Source organism: Camelus bactrianus, chromosome 12 (assembly GCF_048773025.1).
Source record: "Camelus bactrianus isolate YW-2024 breed Bactrian camel chromosome 12, ASM4877302v1, whole genome shotgun sequence".
In the NCBI taxonomy this organism is placed as follows: domain Eukaryota; kingdom Metazoa; phylum Chordata; class Mammalia; order Artiodactyla; family Camelidae; genus Camelus; species Camelus bactrianus.
This window is the reverse complement of record NC_133550.1, coordinates 32163136-32182787: the sequence shown is the minus strand read 5'-3', so window position 1 is coordinate 32182787 and position 19652 is coordinate 32163136. Positions and strand designations below refer to the sequence as shown.

At 42.4% G+C, this 19652-nt stretch overlaps 1 long non-coding RNA gene across 5 annotated transcripts in view; it reads right to left on the bottom strand.

The window, feature by feature from the left end:
• LOC123612961 (uncharacterized) overlaps nucleotides 1-18736 on the bottom strand; it is a 72813-nt gene extending 54077 nt beyond the window's left edge. For all 5 annotated transcript variants that reach the window (XR_012510694.1, XR_012510692.1, XR_012510693.1 and 2 more), the window contains exons 1-2: nucleotides 17349-18736; nucleotides 16524-16964 (exon numbers count right to left, since the gene is read on the bottom strand). This is a non-coding gene — a long non-coding RNA (uncharacterized LOC123612961). The remainder of the gene's footprint in view (nucleotides 1-16523; nucleotides 16965-17348) is intronic.
• Between the last annotated feature and the right edge of the window lie 916 nt (nucleotides 18737-19652).

Here is a 19652-nt window from a genome sequence, read left to right as displayed (position 1 = left end):
CCTTAATACAATAGTTCAGATTATAGAGAGGATTTAATGAAGAAAGTCCCTGGAACTGCTTGAGGCCTTGAGCTCCAGAGACATCAGCTGTGACTGGAACCCAGACTCCCTGACCAAACTAGCCTTCAAACAACTCATAGACCCAGCAAGAGAGCAGTCTCTCTGGGAACTCCGGTGTTTTGAAGAGTAAAGAAGGGAAAGATATAAAGGCTACCTTCCCAAACATCTAGAACAACAGATCTATTATACTTAAACATCTAAAAAGAATGGGAGGCTCTAAGTCGAAACCCACCACTCTAGACTGCACGATTAAGAATTTCAAAAAGGGGTTCTCAGGAGACTATGAAATTCGAATGACCCCTGGCAGGCTCCACACTTTTTGTGAGCTTGAATGGCTGGCCTTTGGAGTTGGGTGGCCCTCAGGAGGAACTCTGGACCTAGCAACAGTGCAAGCAGTCTATCAAATAATCACTGGAACCCCAGGCAACCCAGATCAATTCCCTTACATTGACTCCTGGCTGAATATCGCCCAGACTCTACCCCCATGGGCTCGGTTCTGCTCAAATGGACCTGGACAATGCAAGATATTAGCAGCTCAGCCGGTCCAGGCCAGAAAGACAGAAAAAAAAAGCCTATTTTCCAGGGAGACACAGAGAACAAAATGTGCCTACCCCCTCCGTATGCCCCCAGGGCACCAACACCTCCCCAACCTGAGGACCCAGAGGCAGAGCCCAGCCCCCAGCCTGAGCCGGTAGGAAGGAGACTCCAGTCAGCACAAGCCGGGAGGCCAGCACCACCAGCCCTCCAAATGCCGCTGCAGGAGACACAAGGGCCACAACAAGTTGGGGAAAATGGGACTGTTCAGCCCGGGCAACCCGTACTCTGCTACCAACCCTTTAGCACTACAGCCCTTCTCAATTGGCGCCATCATACTCCTTCCTACTCCGAAAAACTGCAGGCATTTCAATCACATTATGGTCTAAACAAAATTAAGAGCTTCCACAATAATAGCAGATAAAGAGCCTCTGGTAAACCGGTCAGGATTTTTGGCCTGCCCTCCAAAAAAAAAAAAAAAGGAGTGAAAAGTGTCGGAGCGGGCCACGGAAGATGTCAAGGAGAGCCACGCCAAGCAGCAGGGGATGGAGCAGCGGCCACAGCTGCCCAGCAACAGCAGCAGCAGCAGCCCCCACAGCCCCGGTACCGCCTCCACCTCGGCCGCTGCCGCCTCCATGGCAGCTGTCGGGGAGCACCGGCCCCTGCCCAGTCCCAAAGCAATGCTGGGATAGTAATAGGGCTCTGTCACAAAGACATGTGAATATTTGGTCTCTGTCCAGCCCACGATGATTTCTACTTGGTGGTATGTGACAACTGTAATCAGGCTGTCAAGCTGCAGGCTATGATTGACCTCGTAGAGTCTATCTTCCATTCTCACCGGCCCACCTGGGAAGATGTCCGCCAGCTGCTTCTGACTCTTCAATACGGAGGAGAGGAGACGCATTCTCACTGAAGCACGAAAATGGCTGCAGGGCTGAGCCCCTGGGGACACAATGGATGTTGAGGGGTGGGCCATGACACATGCCCCTGACACCAGACCAGATTGGGACTTCAACACCCAAGAAGGAAGAGAAGCACTGCGTGAGTACCAGGAGGCCATCCTACAAGGGCTAAGAGTGGGAGCCAAGAAGCCAATTAACATGTCTAAAATGACCACAGTGACCCAGAGGCCAGACGGAACCCCCACTGACTTCTATGAGACTATGTGAAGCATTCCGAGTCTACACTCCTTTTGATCCTGAGGCCCAAGAAAACCAGCGGATGGTCAACGCTGCCTTCGTAGCCCAATCATACCCAGATATACGCCGGAAACTCCAAAAAACTGGATGGATTCGCAGGGATGAACGCTATATAGCTGCTGGAAGTAACAAAGTTTTTGTAAACCGAGAACGGGAAGCCCAATGAGAAGCAGACCAGCGAATGAAGCAGAAAGCCGCACTCCTTGCAGCAGCCCTGAGGAAAACAAGCTTCAGCCAGAATCCTGCACCACCCCGGAAGAGGGGACCCCAACCAAGGATGCCCCTGAGCCGAGACGAGTGCGCATACTGCTGGGAGACAGGACACTGGAAAAATGAGTGCCCAAACAGAAAGGATAGAAAGAGAGCACCCCCAAAAGGCCTACTTATCAGCTGGAGCCACCAGCCAGTAATCACAGCGGACTGGCTGGGGTCGACTCAGAATAGGAGAGACCGGGCTCCCTGCCCCTGGGCCCCTGGGAGCCCAAGGTCAAGATGCTTATAGGGGGCCAACCAATGACTTTTCAACAACAACACGAAGCCACACATATGGGAAAAACGGCATTGGAGGCCCTCTTAAAGCGGTATTTCCAATTTCTCGTCTCCCTACTCTGTGCGCATCAGTCTCTCAACGCTGCTTGCTCTGTGCACAAAACAATCCAAAACAAGGGCTCACTGGGCCAATGAGAATACAACGATGCAGACTGGCTCCCTTTGAAGATTTAGAAGTGGACTTTACTGAACTTGGGCCCAGTAAGGGATGTAAGTACCTGCTGGTTTTTGTCTGCACCTTCACAGATTGGGTAGAAGCCTACCCCACCAGGACAGAGAAACCAAGGGAAATGACAAAGGCTCTCCTCAGGGATGTTATCCCTCGATTTGGAATGCCTACCTCCATCGGGTCTGACAATGGACCCACCTTCGTGGCAGAAACTGTACAGCAAGTGGCAAAGGCACTGAGCATCTGCAGGAACCTGCACACAGCATACCAGCCTCAAAGCTCAGGGAAGATAGAACGAATGAACAGAACTCTAAAACAAATGATAGCTAAAATCAGCCAAGAAACCCAGCTCCCCTGGGTGGACATTTTACCCTGGGCTCTGTTGCAAATAAGATGCACCCCAAGATTTAATATTGGGTACTCTTCCTTTGAAATCCCCTATGGACGACCACCACCTTTAGTCAGGATGGGAAATCCCACCCCAGAAATAGGAAATTTAGGGCTCCACCAACAACTGTTGTACTACGAGAAGTTTGAGGTTGGGTAATAGAGAGAAACCCCATTTCGTTAGGGGTCCAAGTGCATCCCCATAAACCAGGTAACCAAGTATGGGTGAAGGATTGGAAAAAGGAACCTCTCAAACCAACATGCAAGGGGCTATATTTAGTGGTATTAACTACCCCTACAGCTGTTAAAGTTGCAGGAATCATCCCTTGGATCCACCACTCCAGGGTTAAGAGAGCGACTTCACCTCAGACAGAGGGTCCCTAGAAAATTGAGAGTGTCCCAGGAGACCCGCTCAAGATCAAGATTAAGAGGGACCAGAGAAGGATCAATGAGCCCTGCTCTAGCCACACCCGGAAGCTGGCTAGTCAACGCAAGGCCGAAGCTTGAGGAAAGCTCAACAAAGCTGTTAAATGTATTTCTTTTGTGCTCCCTTGCCTCTTTCCTTGTTTGCTATACTAGTCTGCGCATTAGCAGTGGGGCTAGCTAGGGCCGCCCCACCTGACTGGAACATAGGCACAGGAATCGGTGGCATAGCCTCTTCCTCTTATTACTATTATCAGCTTACAGGTGAATTCAGCCACAATCTCCAACGAATAGCAGAAACCCTGGGAACTCTGCAAAATCAGACTGACTCTCTGGCCGAGGTGGTCTTACAATACAGGAGGGGTCTGGACCTACTCACGGCCAAAGAGGGGGGACTACGCCTCTTCCTAAACGAAGAGTGCTGTTTTTATGCCAATCAATCAGGAATTGTCAGAGGGATGGTTCAAGAGTTACAAGACCAAGTGGAAAAGAGAAAACATATTTTAGATAAAAGCCCATGGACAGGACCCTGGGGCTGGACCTCCTGGCTGGCACCGTTCATAGGTCCCTTGCTCCTGATTTTTGCAGTTCTGCTATTTGGGCCCTGTGTCCTAAACTTCCTGACCCGCTTTGTCAGTTAGCGGATAGAGGCTATAAAACTTCAGATGTTAGCCTCCAATTATGAGCCCCTGCAACAGATAAGTGATGATGCTTACTCCAACTAGGGTTGTGAAAGCATCAAGAGGGGGGAATGTGAAGGAAAAGCCAGGCTGGTCTAACAAGATAACTCACAAGTCTAGGAATGCGAAGGAGAGGCTGGGCTGGGCTGGGCTAACAAGATAACTCACAAGTCTAGGAATGTGAAGGAGAGGCTGGGCTGGGCTAACAAGATAACTCACAAATCTAAGTATCGGAATACTGATCTGAGTTCTGCTAGACTAACTTGTAAATCTAAGTTAATTAGTGTTGGTTTGCTGTTCATGTTTTTTGCTAGCCAGCTGGGTGTTCAAAGATACATATCTGGCTTTGGAATGTTGGTTTGCTGCCTCCCTGCCTCCACTTTAGGGATAATGATGCTGCTAAAGCTGTTCCATGCCTATTGGCCGAATACCCCAAGCTTGTACTTTACCCTATAAAACCTCATGCGCACGTCTTGGAGGTGCTCAGAGCTTCGGAGCAGAAGCCCCTCTGAGCCCGCCGGTGTAATACATCTGAGTACTCCAACCCTCCGAGTGGTGCTTGTTTCTTGGCTGGCCTGTCGTTTCCGTAACAACATAAAAAGCAAGCTTATGGTTACCAGGGGGCAGAGGGGTTGGGAAGGGATAAATTGGGAGTTCGAGATTTGCAGATACTAACTAATATATATAAAATAGATAAACAACAGTTTTATACTGTACAGCACAGGGAACTATATTCAATATCTCATAGTAACTTAGGATGAAGAAAAATATGAAAACAAATATATCTATGTTCCTATATGACTGAAGCATTGTGCTATACACCAGAAATTGACACAAATTGTTAACTGACTATACTTCAATCAAAAAAAATACATATATATATAATTATTGGGACCTTACTATAAATGCTGTGGAGACTAGGTATGTGGTTTAACCCAGAAATCTGACTTTTTCTTGAGTCAGGTTTGCATCTCGGCTTCTCATATTTTTGTGGTCTCACTGGTAGACATTAACATTCTTTCATTAGCCACGCCCACCCTGGGAAGATACTAGACAACTTCTCTTTCAGAAAAGATTTCCTTTAGCTCAAATCTGCAGAGTTTCTCATTAAAGTTCTTGCAGCTGTGGGATTTGTTCCAGTACCTCTTACAAACACCCTTTTGCCTTCTAAAAGAAAGGTCAACATGGTCTTTATTAAAGGTCAGGCTAAAGGTTAACCTGGCCAACCCTGCATGAATACCGACAACCTCGTTTCTCTTAGCTTGGTGCAAATTTTCCCCAAAGCCTTCCTCTTCTATTCTCTAATGGTTTAAGGGGTTAATGCCAAATGTTTTGTTTCTCTATCTCTCAGTGTTTCCTTTCTTAAATCCTTAAAAGAGCCTGTCTTTAATTCTGATGTTTAAAACCTTGACCGGTAGCTATTTTCATTTGAGCTTTGCTCCTGCATGGATTTCTATATTGTTCCCTCCCAATGACGGAATCGAGGTTGCCATTCAGGTCAGAACACTGATCTTGAGTAATTTCTGTTCGTCCTGGCCTTTCCTCTGGAGCCCCAGACACTCCTGGGATGTGTTTGTTCTACTTCGTTCATTAGGTCCCTGCCAGGACTTCCACGGTCTGTTAATTTTGCTTGCATTATACTGCCTGCTTTTATGATTTGGTCTTGATTCAGGTTGTTATACCGATGCGACTTCCACCTTACTCAATTCTCTGTGCCAAAGCAGTCACCTTCATTTAAGCTTTCCGTGGACTTGCAAACACTGGGCTCGAATGAAATCTTATGCAGAAGTCCAGTGTGGAAAAGAGACACACCCAGAGCTGCTCTGGGGTGTGGTGGTGGTGGTGGAGATCCACAGCCTTCTCAGCCTCTTCGTCTCACGAGGGGACTCTGAGATCCCGAGGGATCCTCTGAGGAGCTGTACTCAAGCCACTCTAGTGTGTCAAAGCCACCCTCCCTTCTCAATTCCTCTCCCCGGCCACATGCATGAGCCTCCCTTCCGTCTTTTATGTTTGCTCCACTTCCCTTTTTAACAACCATCATTTCTTACTTAATCTTTCACATTAATTTAATATCTTATTCTTTATGCTTCCTTGAGGGTCTTTGGCAGCTTTGGTTAATTTTTTTTTAAAGCTATTTACACTTAAGGATTGTAAAGAAGCCAGGAAAGAAGTGTTGGATTTTAAAAAATACACATATGGGTTTCTTTTTATTTATTAACAGCTTTTATACATTTTCAATATTATTCCTTAAAGCAGCTGTTTCTTTGGATTCTCTTTCACACCTGCCTGTCACTTCAGATTTCCATTTGTTAATTTACAAATCTGAATTAGAAGTGATAAAAAGAAAGCACAAGGTAATTTTACTGATTTTAAATCTGGACATATATCTGAGAGTCATTTAGAAGTTCTATGTATATTCAGCTAAGGTCACAGAGACAGCACTGGTTCATTCCCCATCCCCTATGTACTGTTTCTGAGGTGTTAGTACTACTATAATATTTGCCAAACTTATATTAGTTATGCTTGTATGTTTTTACTCCTAGATTGTGAAAATTCTGAAGGGAATATTTTTTCCTCTATCCATCATCAGTGGTATTGTGAAGGAAAAACCGGGCTGGTCTAACAAGATAACTCAGAAGTATAGGAATGTGAAGGAGAGGCTGGGCTGGGCTAACAAGGTAACTCACAAATCTAAGTATTGGAATACTGCTCTGAGTTCTGCTAGACTAACTTGTAAATCTAAGTTAATTAGTGTTGGTTTGCTGTTCATGTTTTTTGCTAGCCAGCTGGGTGTTCAAAGATACATATCTGGCTTTGGAATGTTGGTTTGCTGCCTCCCTGCCTCCACCTTTGTGATGATGATGCTGCTAAAGCTGTTCCATGCCTATTGGCCGAATACCCCAAGCTTGTACTTTACCCTATAAAACCTCATGCGCACGTCTTGGAGGTGCTCAGAGCTTCAGAGCAGAAGCCCCTCTGAGCCCGCCGGCGTAATACATCTGAGTACTCCAACCCTCCGAGTGGTGCTTGTTTCTTGACTGGCCTGTCGTTTCCGTAACAGTATAATGCAAGTGAATAACATATGCTTTGCTGGAAAAGGCATCATCTATTCATACTTTCAAAAAGTATTAAAATTAAAATTTAAAATTAAAAAGGTTAATGATCTTGGTGTTGCAGAAAACAGGATACAAACTGACTTAAAGAGAGAAAAGAGAATAGGGGTAATGTTCCTTTTCGTAGGAAGGAAAGAACATAATGTTCCCTGCTGGTCTCAAAGAGAGCGCATTTTCAGAGAAGTGGCTCTTCAGGGTAGTGAAATGGCAGAACGACAGGGCTGACATGGTACTGACAGCACTTCAGTGTGGCAAATACAAAAGGGGAAAACACCCAAATCAAACACACACAAGGGTGGCTTGGGATCACTACATGTAGCCATCCCTCGGTATCCGTGGGAAATTGTTCCAGGAGCCCCTGCAGATACCAAAGTACCGGATGCTTGAGTCCTGTATATAAAATGCTGTAGTCCAGTGGCCCTCTGCAACCCGGGTTTGCATCAGCAAATTCAACTAACCAGGGAGAGAAATGTCCATCAGCAGTTGGTTGAATCTGCAGATGTAAAACCCGGAAATAAAAAGGGCCAACTGTACATTTATTAGAAAAAATCCACATAAGTGGACTCATGGAGTTCAGCCTCTGTTGTTCAAAGATCAACTGTAATTGGAAGTCATTATCTCTAAGTTTAGCTTTGAGAGAAAGTATGGGAGAATGAACTTAGTCTCACTGGTGAGACTAAGCAGCAACATAGCACAGCAAAGGTGATGGTCCTCCTGCCAGGCCTGGGCACATGCAGACCCTTGTCTCCATCATATTCGATCTGAGTTGCCTCACCTGGGGTGGATTGCTAAGGGCCTGGGCAGTCACCTCTGACACATTCAGCAGTTAGCTGGCCAACATTATTGGGTTGGTGTTATTTGATGAGCTGGGTCAGGCTCTAAGTAAATCTCCACCGCACTCAGGTTATCCATTCATTTATTCCACGTGTATTTACTGAGACATTGAGGAATATCAAGGTGGATAACAGTCCTTGTCCTCAAGTTGGTCAAGGGCATAGCTCAGTATCTTGCAAGGGAATCACACTGAGACAATGATACTTAAGTGCTGACGTTTGCAATTCTATGATTGACCATTACTCCTTGCCTCCCGATGTATGAATAAGCCTCTTGCAATATACATGTTACTTGGGATCCCAGAGAAATGTCCTCCATAGAAATGGCCAACTGCCCTAATTATCCTAAAGTGACACCCATTAGTCAGCAAACGAAACCCATGCGTGGTCTTACTCTTGACTATAAGCTGACTATAAACTGTTAAATTAAACAAGAAAGCCATTAGACTGGTGTCTTCTGGCATAAGCTGCAAGGCATTAGAGCCACTAAAATCTAAGCCTGTAAGTGCTTCAAGGTTATGAAATCAACACCCTAAGGACAACCAATCACAAACAACCAACTAGGCTTTAAATTATAGCCAATTGAATAATTTCTCTTCTTTGTTTCTGCACTTTCCCCATGTAAGTCTTCCCCCTGGCCCCATGGGTGAAGAACTCCTAACCACTTCCTGTTTGGTGCTGATTTGAATGTACTTTGGTCCAAATAAACTCTTAAAATTTTTAATATGCCTCAGTTTATCTTTTAACAAAGCATATAGCGAGGAGTCTCCAAATATTTGCGCAAGCCATCCAAAACAAACAAACACAAAGCAAAGAGAAAAAATAAATCCAGAGAAAATAGAGAAGATTAAAACAAACAAACCCCACTAAGTAGAGCTGGTATCTTCCCAGAGGTAAGAGAGGATATTGTATTCATAAAGCAAGAAATGCCAAGAACAAGGAACAAACAGAGAATAAAAAGAACTCTTCGAAATTAAAAATAAGAGAGCCAAAATAAATTCAATTGAAAGATAGGGAGATGAAGAAACCTCAAAGAAAGGAGACTGAAGAAAAAAAAAAAAAAAAAAAACCAGGGATAGAAAACAAGAAAGATGAGAGGGGTGGTTAATCTACCCACAAGGTACAATTTCCAACTAACAGGAATTCCAGGGAGATAAAACAGTAGGAAATTATCCAAAAATAGTGGAAAATGTTCCGGAAGTAAAAGGAGAGACTATTCAGCACAATGAATAAAATATAAAATGCCCACACCAAGAGACATATCATTATAAAATTTTGTAACACCAGGAATAAAAGCTTCTGGTAAAAAAATAATAATAATAGTAAAGGCTCTACACATAGAGGAGATGAGAAGAAATAAGAATTAAAATAGAACACAGTATCTTTTGGTTGAAGATGACATACTGAGCAGTTGAGTTTATCACCTCGTATTCTTGGAAACTCAGTGAAATGATAGGGAAGAAGAATTAAAGTGAATAAAGTCATTAAATTGCTGTGAATTGAAAAGGAAGTGGGCACCCGTATTCTTCAACTGGGAAGACCAGGAGGATGGGAAATGAAGAGGGTAATACATAAGAGCAGGGAAGGAACCTCATCCCAAGCACATGGTAGAGAGTTCTTGCCTCCAGGGTCAGCAGACACAAAGGACAAATATGGGATGAAGAGCAGATGTTGATGGGAATCATGGAAAAACATCAATCATCAGCTTCCCTTGCCCATGCCAGTGATGGTGGCATTTGCTCCCAGGCTGAAATCTGAGAAACATTCTCTAAATAATTAGACTAGAAGGATTTCAGGCTCCTCCAGTGGTGACTGAGATCTCAAAGTAGAGAGAACCATCCTCATCTGGAAATTTTGGGGAAGAAAGTGTATCTGCCCATTCCTAACCTGTGCATATGTTAGTGAAAGCTTTGAGTGAAGTCGGCCGTTGGATGTGCTCATCAGCTACCCCTCCCTCGCCTCAAACACACATGCACACACATGCACAACTACAGATAGACACCCACAGTATAGTCAGCCCTCCCACTCAGGAGAAAGGTCAGTAAAGATAGAGAAAATCATGCCAACTACCTAAATGAATGAACCCAGTGTCTCATTATCAAATATAAACAGGTAACTAGCAATACAAGGAAAAGCTACTGCACAAAGTGGAAAAACTGAGGGCAACACACAAAATGACGGATCCTCTCATCAATCAGGGCTTTGAGCTGCAGAGCACAGCATCCACTCCACCTGAATTTATTCATGTATTCAGTGGGTACTCAAAGACCTACTATAAAAGGGGCACTATTCTAGGTATTGGGGGTATAGCAATGAACAAAACAGGCAAAGGACCCTCCTTGCAGTCAGGTGGGTCCAGGCCTTCTGGGTGAAGAACAGCAAGCAGAAAGGCCCTGAGATGGGAACAGGGATTGTATGTTCAAGGGACAGCAGGGCCCCTGTCCGGCTTGGAAAGAGAACAAAGGGAAGAGCAGCAGGAGGTCAGGTCGGACCACACAGGGCCTTTCAAGTCATTGCAAAGAATTTTGTCTTTGCTATGAGGGAGATTAAGACCTATAAAATGGATTACTTTGACTCCACATTGAAAACAGACTCTAGAAGGATAAAGGCAGAAGAAGGGAGACCAGTGAGGACACTACTGCAATAACCCACATCAGAGATGGTAGTGCTTTGGTCCAGGGTGGTGGTGGTGGAGGTGATGAGAAGTGGTCAGATTTTAGAAATATTGTGAAGATAGAACTGATAGGATTTGCTGACGGCTTGGCTATTAGTTATGAGAGAAAAAGAGAAGTCAAGGATAATACCACTTTTTTACCTCAGCACTGAAAGGATAGGGTAGCCATTTATTGAGATGGGGGAAGACTGTGAGAGGAGGAGCGTGTTGGCGGCAGGGCCTGGTTTTAGACCTACGTATTAGTGAGCTATTGCTGCATAGCATATTATCCCAAAATGTAGTGGCTGAGAAACACCAAACATCTATTATCTCACAGTTTCTGTGAGCCAGAAATCAGATACACTTTAGCTGGGTCCCTCAGCTCAAGGTGTCTCATGATGTGGCAGTCAAGCTCATGGGCTAAGGCCCCATTTGAAAGCTCAACTGAGAGGGGATCTGCTTCCCAGCTGACTCATGTGGTTTTTGGCAGGCCCTGGCCTCTCACCACGTAGGCCTCTCTGCAGGGCTGCCTTATGACATGATAGTTGGCTTTCCCAAGGGTGAAGAATGATCCAAGAGAGAGCTAGAAAGAGTGACTGCCCAAGTTGGAAGCCACAGTCTAACATAAAGTGTGCCAAACTAAGCATTATACAGGTCTCAGAAGGAAAAAGAGCAAAGAGGATTGAAAAGGTATTTGAAGAAATCATGACTGAATCAAGAAGAAATAGACCACTTGAACAGACTGATCACTAAAAAGGAAATAGAATTAGCAATAAAAAAAACCTTCCTACAAACAAAAGTCCAGGATAAATGGCTTCACTGGGGAATTCTACCAAACATACAAAGAACTCATATCCGTCCTTCTCAAACTCTTCCAAAAGACTGAAAACTCATTCTATGAAGCCACCATCACCCTGATAACAAAATCACACAAGACACTACCAAAAAAGAAAATTACAGGCCAATATTACTGATGAACATAGATGCAAAAATCCTCAACAAAATATTAGTAAACAGAATCCAACAGCACATAAGAAAAGATCACACACCATGATCAAGTTGGATTCACCCCAGGGACACAAGGACAGTTCAACATATGCAAATCAATCAATGTGATACACCACATCAACAAAAGAAAGGACGAAAATCACATGATCATCTTAACAGATGCAGAAAAAGCATTTGATAAAATTCAACACCCATTTATGATAAAAACTCTAACCAAAGTGGGAATAGAGGGAACATATCTCAACATAATAACAGCTATTTATGACAAACCCACAGCCAGCACAGTACTCAACGGTGAAAAGCTGAAAGCCTTCCCGTTAAAATCTGGAACAAGACAAGATGCCCACTCTCACCACTTCTATTCAACAGTCTTGGAAGTCCTAATGCCAGCAATCAGGCAAGAGAGAGAAATAAAAGGGATCTAAATTGGAAGAGAAAAGGTAAAACTGTCACCATATGCAGATTACATGATACTATATACAGAAAACCCTAAAAGCTCCACACAAAACCTACTAGAGCTGATAAAACAATTTGGCAAGGTAGCAGGATACAAGATTAACATTAAAAAATCTGTTGCATTTCTTTACACTAACAATGAATTAGCAGGAAAAGAAAGTAAAAAAAAAAAATCCCTTTTAAAATTGCATCCAAAACAGTAAAATACTTAGGAATATATCTGACCAAGGAGGTGAAAGACTTACGTATGGGGAACTACAAAACATGGATTAAGAAAATTAAAGATGATGTGAAGATATAGAAGGATATCCCATGATCTTGGACTGGAAGAATCAATATTGCTAAAATGGCCATACTAACCAAAGAAATCTACAGATTTAATGTGAACCCTATCAAATTATCCAGGACATTTTTCACAGAACTAGAACAATTAACCCTAAAATTTATATGGAATCACAAAAGACTCAGAATTACCAAAGCAGTATTGTAGAAAAAGAACAAAGCTAGAGGAATAACCCTCCCAGACTGCAGACATCAAAACTGTGGTATTGGCATAAAAACAGATATATGGATCAATGAAACAGAATAGAGAGCCCAGAAATAAATCCACAGATCTACATTCAATTAATCTCCAAAAAAGCAGGCAAGAATATACAATGAAACAAAGACAGTCTCTTCAGCCAAGGGTGCTGGGAAAACTGGACAGCAGCATGTAAATCAATGAAATGAGAATACTCCCTCACTCCATACACAAAAATAAACTCAAAATGGCTTAAAGACTTAAATATAAGACAACACATGATAAACTTCCTAGAAACAAACATAGGCAATACATTCTCTGACATAAATCTTAGCAATGTTCTCCCAGGGCAGTCTACCCAGGCAATAGAAATAAAAGCAAAAATTAACAAATGAGACCTAATTAAACTTATAAGCTTTTGCACAGCAAAGGAAATCATAGCAAAACAAAAAGACAACCTATAGAATGGGAGAAAACATTTGCAAATGATCAGACTGATAAGGGCTTAATTTCCAGAATATATAAACAGCTCATACAACTTAATAAGAAAAAAACAAACAACCCAATCCGAAAATGGGCAGAAGATCTAAACAAGCAACTCTCCAATGAATACATACAAATGGCCAATTGGCACATGAAAAAATGCTCAATATTGCTAATTATCAGAGAAATGCAAATCAAAACTACAATGAAATTTCACCTCACACCAGTCAGAATGGCCATCATTCGAAAGTTTACAAATGATAAATGCTGGAAAGGGTGTGGAGAAAAGGGAACCCTCCCACACTGTTGGTGGAAATGTAGTTCGGTGCAGTCGTTATGGAAAACAGTATGGAGGTTCCTCAAAAGACTAAAAATAGACCTATCATATGATCCACCAATCTCACTTCTGGGCATATATCCAGAGAGAACCTTAATTAAAAAAGATACCTCAATGTTCATAGCAGCACTATTTACAATAGCCAAGACATGGAAACAACCTAAATGTCCATCAACAGATGACTAGATAAAAAGTTGTGATATATTTATACAATGGAATAATACTCAGCCATTAAAAAGAATAAAATCATGCCATCTGCAGCAACATGGATGGACCTGGAGATTGTCATTCTAAGTGAAGTAAGCCAGAAAGAGAAAGAGAAATACCATATGGTATCACTTACGTGTGGAATCTAAGTAAAAAAGACAAATGATCTTGTTTACAAAACAGAAACAAGAGTCACAGACATAGGAAACAAACTTATGGTTACCAGAGGGGGAAGGGGGTGAGAGGGGATAAATTGGGAGTTCAAGAATTGCAGATACTAAGTAATATATATATATATAACTGATATATAATATATATATAGTAGATAAACAGTAAGTTTATACTGTATAGCACAGGGAACTATATTCACTATCTTGTAGTAACTTATGGTGAAAAGCAATATGAGAACAAATATATGTATGTTCATGTATGGCTGGGGCATTATGCTGTATACCAGAAATTTACACATTGTAAACTGACTATACTTCAATAAAAATATATATATACAAACAAAAAAAGAAGTGAGTCAGTATGCTCAGCCTTCCCACATTCAAAGAAAGGATTACACAAGGGCATGAATACCAGGAAGTGGGGTTCATTGGATGTCCATGTGGCAAGGTTATGTGGGCAGTTTGAAAAAAATCTGGAATTTGGGGGAAGTCCAGCTAGAGAGTCATCACCAGGAAAAGTATTTGTTACTGGGTATTAGGCATCTTAGAAAATCTTTGAAAGGATAGGCAGAATCAATCCTCAGTCTCCAGAAACATCTCCCAGAACCATACTGCAGAACCAGTCTGGCAAAGGATCTACTGTGGTCCCTGCTGCTACAGATCTCTGAGAAAGTTTGCCTCTGCGTCCTGTCAGTGCAAAATATATGCCAGGTGTCCTAGCAGTCTCTGCATGTAAACAACTTTAGAATCAAAGTTCTCAAAGAAACATATTTTGATTGACAGAACCCAAACCTATGTCCTAGTTACAAGCAGTTGCAAATGTGATTTTTAAAATACATCCTTTATGGGAGGAAAACATTAATATCATGGAGAAGTATTAAAATATAGAGTGCTCAAAAGATGTAAGGCATCTTACAAAGGACCACTGTCCTCACATTCTGAAGGAACCAAGATAATTTAGCAGAAATTGGGGATCATAAAACAAATCTAACTAAAAGCCACAAACAGATATGGATAGATATTAATCATGTCCATTAAAAACTCCAAAAAGAAGCAAAGAACAAGAAATAGTTTGTGATAGTTAAAGATGTAGATACAGAAATTAAGAATGTAAATTAGGTGGAAGAAACAGATGTGAGAATCTTCCAAAGTATAGAACAAAAAGAAATGGAAAATCTGAAGAAAAAAGATAAGAAACACATAATCTTAATCTAAAAGGGCCCACATTTAACCAAGACATCTTAGAAAGAAAAGAGGGCATGAAATTATTTTTTTAATGTTTTTTAATTACCAGAACTAAAGGGAGATACTTGAACAGTTCTTCTGAGTACCAAATTCATTGAGTGCAAAAGGACCCACAGTTTTAGTATCATGAAATTTCAGAATACCCAGAATATAAAGATGTTAATGACGATGAAACTGATTCAAAAAAAAGCTAGTATTTTTATACTGCTTACTGTGTGTGAGCAGCTGTTTCAACTTTATACATATTACATTATTCAATCCTCAAAATAATCCTATGAGTTAGCTACTACTATTATTATTATTAGCATTTTTCAGATGAAAAAACGGAGGAATTTACCCAAAGATACAGAACTAGCAGGTGGCAGACCTGGGATTCAAACCAGCAGTCAGTCTTAGTACTCCTGACCACTACTTCCTTTTTCAGTGACACCAAATTCTAGAGGGCAGGGAAATGCCTTCAACATTTTGAAGGGAAATGACTTTAATTTTAAAATTAACCAAAACATTCATCAGATATTAGGGGAGCATAATATATGTCCTGATACGCAAAAAATCATCTATTCCCAAACCCATTTTCAGACATGCAAGAACTCGGATAAGTAAAAACACATTTTCAGACATGCAAAACACTGTATACTTTTTCTGAAAAAGTAACTTAAGGATCTAGTGCGACAAAAGGAAAAATATATCAAAGACATGAGCTCTAAAAACAATGAAACTAAAGAGGGTAACAAAAAGCTATCCCAGCATAACTACTATGCAAATTACCTAGAAATAAGTCAATGTATATTCATAGCCTCAGGATATATTGAACACCTGGAAGGTATTAGTTATAGGGTAAAAAATTTTCCCCTTACAACAAAAAACAGACTTTTAAAAACGCCAGGGGTACAAAATCGTACAAGAATATTAACTCCAAAAGCAAAACAAACTACACATAGCACTTTTCAAAGTACTTGACAGAGTTTGAGGGATGAGAATGGATTTGACTTTGACTCTTGGAATATCCTTGTTGACATGAAATTTGATTTTTCTGCGCATCCAACCTGCCCTGTTTCTTCATTAAACAATGTTTATTTAAATGTAATTTTCTAAACTATCTTCCATTAAGATAAACTGACAAAATAACACAGCTAACTGGACATGGAAAGAAAAGAGAAGTAAAGAAATACGCAGGCATGCAAATTCCTCTACTGTGCATGTTAGTAAAGAAACAATATCTAAAGAGCATGGCTCAAGAAACAAGTTTAAACATATCACTTAAAGTTATCAAAGTAACCAAAATAAGACGCAGTCTTTAAAAATAGAACTAACAAGAGCAGGAGGAGGGTGTCAGAAAAGGAGACAGTAGAAGTGAATTAAATTCCGCGTTTTTCACGCTGGTAATTCGTAGACATTGCTTAAAACCCAGGAACCGCGGCGCCGAGGCGTCAACGACCACGCGGGTAGCGCGCCGGAGGCAGCCGTGAGGAGACGCAGAGACTGCGACAGGCTTACCTGGGAGCAGGACGGCTGCAGAGGCGAGCTAGACTATCTCCGTCTTGTCTGAGTTTCAATTTCCAGATACACGTTGAAAGAAATCCAAAAAGGCGGATGCTTTCCTCAAAAAGTGGAGGCGGCCTGGAGGCACGGCCGCGCGGCCCCCCTGGGCGCCCGCCATCTTGCTCCCGCTTCCGCGCCTGCTCAGGTGCGGGCTCGGCTCCAGGCGCAGGTGCTTCCGTTTGGAGCCAATTGACCTCCCGCCTCCTGGACCTTTGGCAGCGCGTGGATTGGCCCAGAGAGGGGCCGCGGGTAGAATCTGACGCCGTTTCTCAAGAGACTCCAGCTGCCGCGGCCCGAAGCGCCTTGGGCATCCGAGGAGCTCAGGAGGGATGGGCCGCACTGGCCCGGGAACGGGGCCCTGCTCGGGCCGCTCCAGGTTCTGCAGTTTTGGGGCGCCTGGAGAGTGGACAGCGGGCTGTCAGGGCAGCAGGAACACACCCCCCCCCCCCAGTGTATCTTGAGCTTCGAGCATGAACTGGGAGGTACTGAGCTGAAGAGCTTGAATTATGTCGAAAAGGACCACCCCCCAACCCCGGGGCCACCTAGACATCACAGGGTGAGACTCGGAGAGGGAGCTGGAGGTTCTGTGATATGCAAACGGAGTGACACGCAGGAGACATTTAAGTCCTGCAAACATATTGGAAATACCCGAGACCTTGTTTGTACTCACAGGTTGGTGAGGTCTAGGGAAACTTGAATTATATTTACCCAGCTTTCAAATCATCATCATCATTCTATTCTGCAGAAACTCAGTGTAATATTAAACGTATTTTATCTCACCTTTTTGGATGCAGAATGTGTTGTCTGTGTCCTGATCCAGCCTCCCAGTGCTGGCCTTGCTCTCCACGTATTGTCTCCAATCCAGCAGCTGCGGCGGCGGCCCCTGAGAACTGTAGAAACACACAATGCAGCCTCGCCCCAAGCCTTCCCCAACCAGAAACTGCAGTGCAGCAAAAGGTCTCCCACCCCGAACTCCTCATGACTCATGAAAACATCAAAGCCTGAGAAGCCCTGCTCTGAAAGAGTAGTTCTTAACCTGCCTGTACTTTAGAATCACCTGGACAACTGAAAAAAATTCGGATGCCTGGGCCCCACCTCAAAGCAATTAAATCAGAATCCCGGGGAGTGGAGCCAGATGGCAGTGTTTTATAAAAGCTTCCCCAGGTGATTCTAGTGGTCAGCTCCTGTTGAAAACCTTTGCTCAAAGGGTCAGCCTGACTGAATTTAAGGGATGCCTTTACCGTGGCTGCCCTCCTTACAGATTCAGATATGCTTCCCTCTCCTTCTCTCTGCCATGGACTTGCCTACTTTGGGCTCCTTCTTTCTTAATAAATGATCCTTTGTCCAGTGCCAGTCGGGAGTCAACCATGGAGGAAGATAAGGAGAAGTGAGCTCAGGTGATTAAATGAAGAGTGAGGAGGTCAGCCCTAATACCAGTAAAAGCTTGTGTCAAACTGAAGTGAAGGAGGGAGAATTATGAAGGACCTTGATGGCTGGGCAGAAAAGTTTATTTAACATGGTGGGGCGGGGGAAGAGAGCCATTGACGATTGGAGAGAGGTGGAGAGAAAGGTCTGATGAGAGTTTAGTTTGGTAAACTGAATCTGTATCTGAAAATACATCTTTACCCATTTCAAACCAAAAATTGAGATGATAGTCACTTAGGTATTCTTCTGATAACCACCTACCAAGGTGTTTCTCATACCAATCTGCTCTGGGGCCGATAATGAAATCCAGTAAACCCTTGCTAATTACATTCTCCAGTGAATTGTAAGACTGCCTTATCCACAGTCCAGAGATTTGTGTCATCAATAACTGTGTTAAATATCCTCAATTCCTTACATTTGGGGTTTAATTTTGGTGTTAATTGTACCAATTAACTCACACAGCATAGTTTTACATACCTGCAGGACAGTTAGTGTGCTGATTCCTCTGAGGACACTATCCACGTTTCTCTGGCCCTGAAATTAATCAGCCTTCTGGATAAATAACCGAAAAGTCGAAATTTCTTCCTCATGTGAAACACTCCATAATATCTTTGAATTAAAACTCAGAATCAACCTTACTGGTGTGGCCCTATCACAAATGTGGCTGAAAGATAGATTAAAGAAAGTGAATAGGCTTCCATCCTTCAGATCTCCTTGAAGAAGGACATTTGTCATTTGAGCTAGCAGTTTTAGGAGCCAAGGTCTTCTCCAGCTAATCAAATCATCTCCATCTACTAGTACTTACTCCTCCCTGCCTGGGCTGTATTATAGTTTCCTTGTATTAACTTACCAGGAAAATTGGTAAACCCAAGTGGCGTGTTTCTCCCTAATCTCTGGGTTGGGTGGGGCAGTGGAAGACAATTTACAATAAAATCAAACTGCATATTTTTTTCACTTATATTGTGAGAATTTCCCCCCATGACATTAAATGCTTTTGGAAAATATGATTGTACATGATATAGTTTACATATATTTTGCAAATTACATACCATAACTTTTTAAACCATTCCTCTACTGTTGGACATTCAGTTTGTTGGACAACTTTTATTCATCAATAACTGCCATGAATTTTCTCCTGTGTAAATCTTTGACTCCTTAACAGATTATTTACTATGAACTGCAAGTACCTTGTTTCTCCTTAGCATTCTCCTCAGTGCTAACAGTAGGCGTGGTTTCACATATGGCGCTTAATAAAAACACGTTAACTCCACTCGTGGTCTAGATCAACTTGCATTGGGGCCCTATTAAAACTATCTCTTTAAGAAAGAAAAATACCATATGATATAGTTTATTTGAGGAATCAGAAATAAAGGACACAAATGAACTTATCTACAAAACAGAAACAGGCTCACAGACTTAGAAAACAAACTTATGGTTCAGAGGGAAAGGGGATGGGAAGGGATAAATCAGGAATTTGAAATTTGCGCCTCCTGGGGAGTGATAGAAATGTTAGCTATCTTGATTGTGTGGTGGTTTCATGGGTGGTATCAAAATTTATCAAATTGTATATCTGAAATATATGTAGTTTACTATACAGGCATCATGCCATAATAAAAGTGTTTTAAGAAACTGTCTCTTTAATATTAAGCTATACAGAAT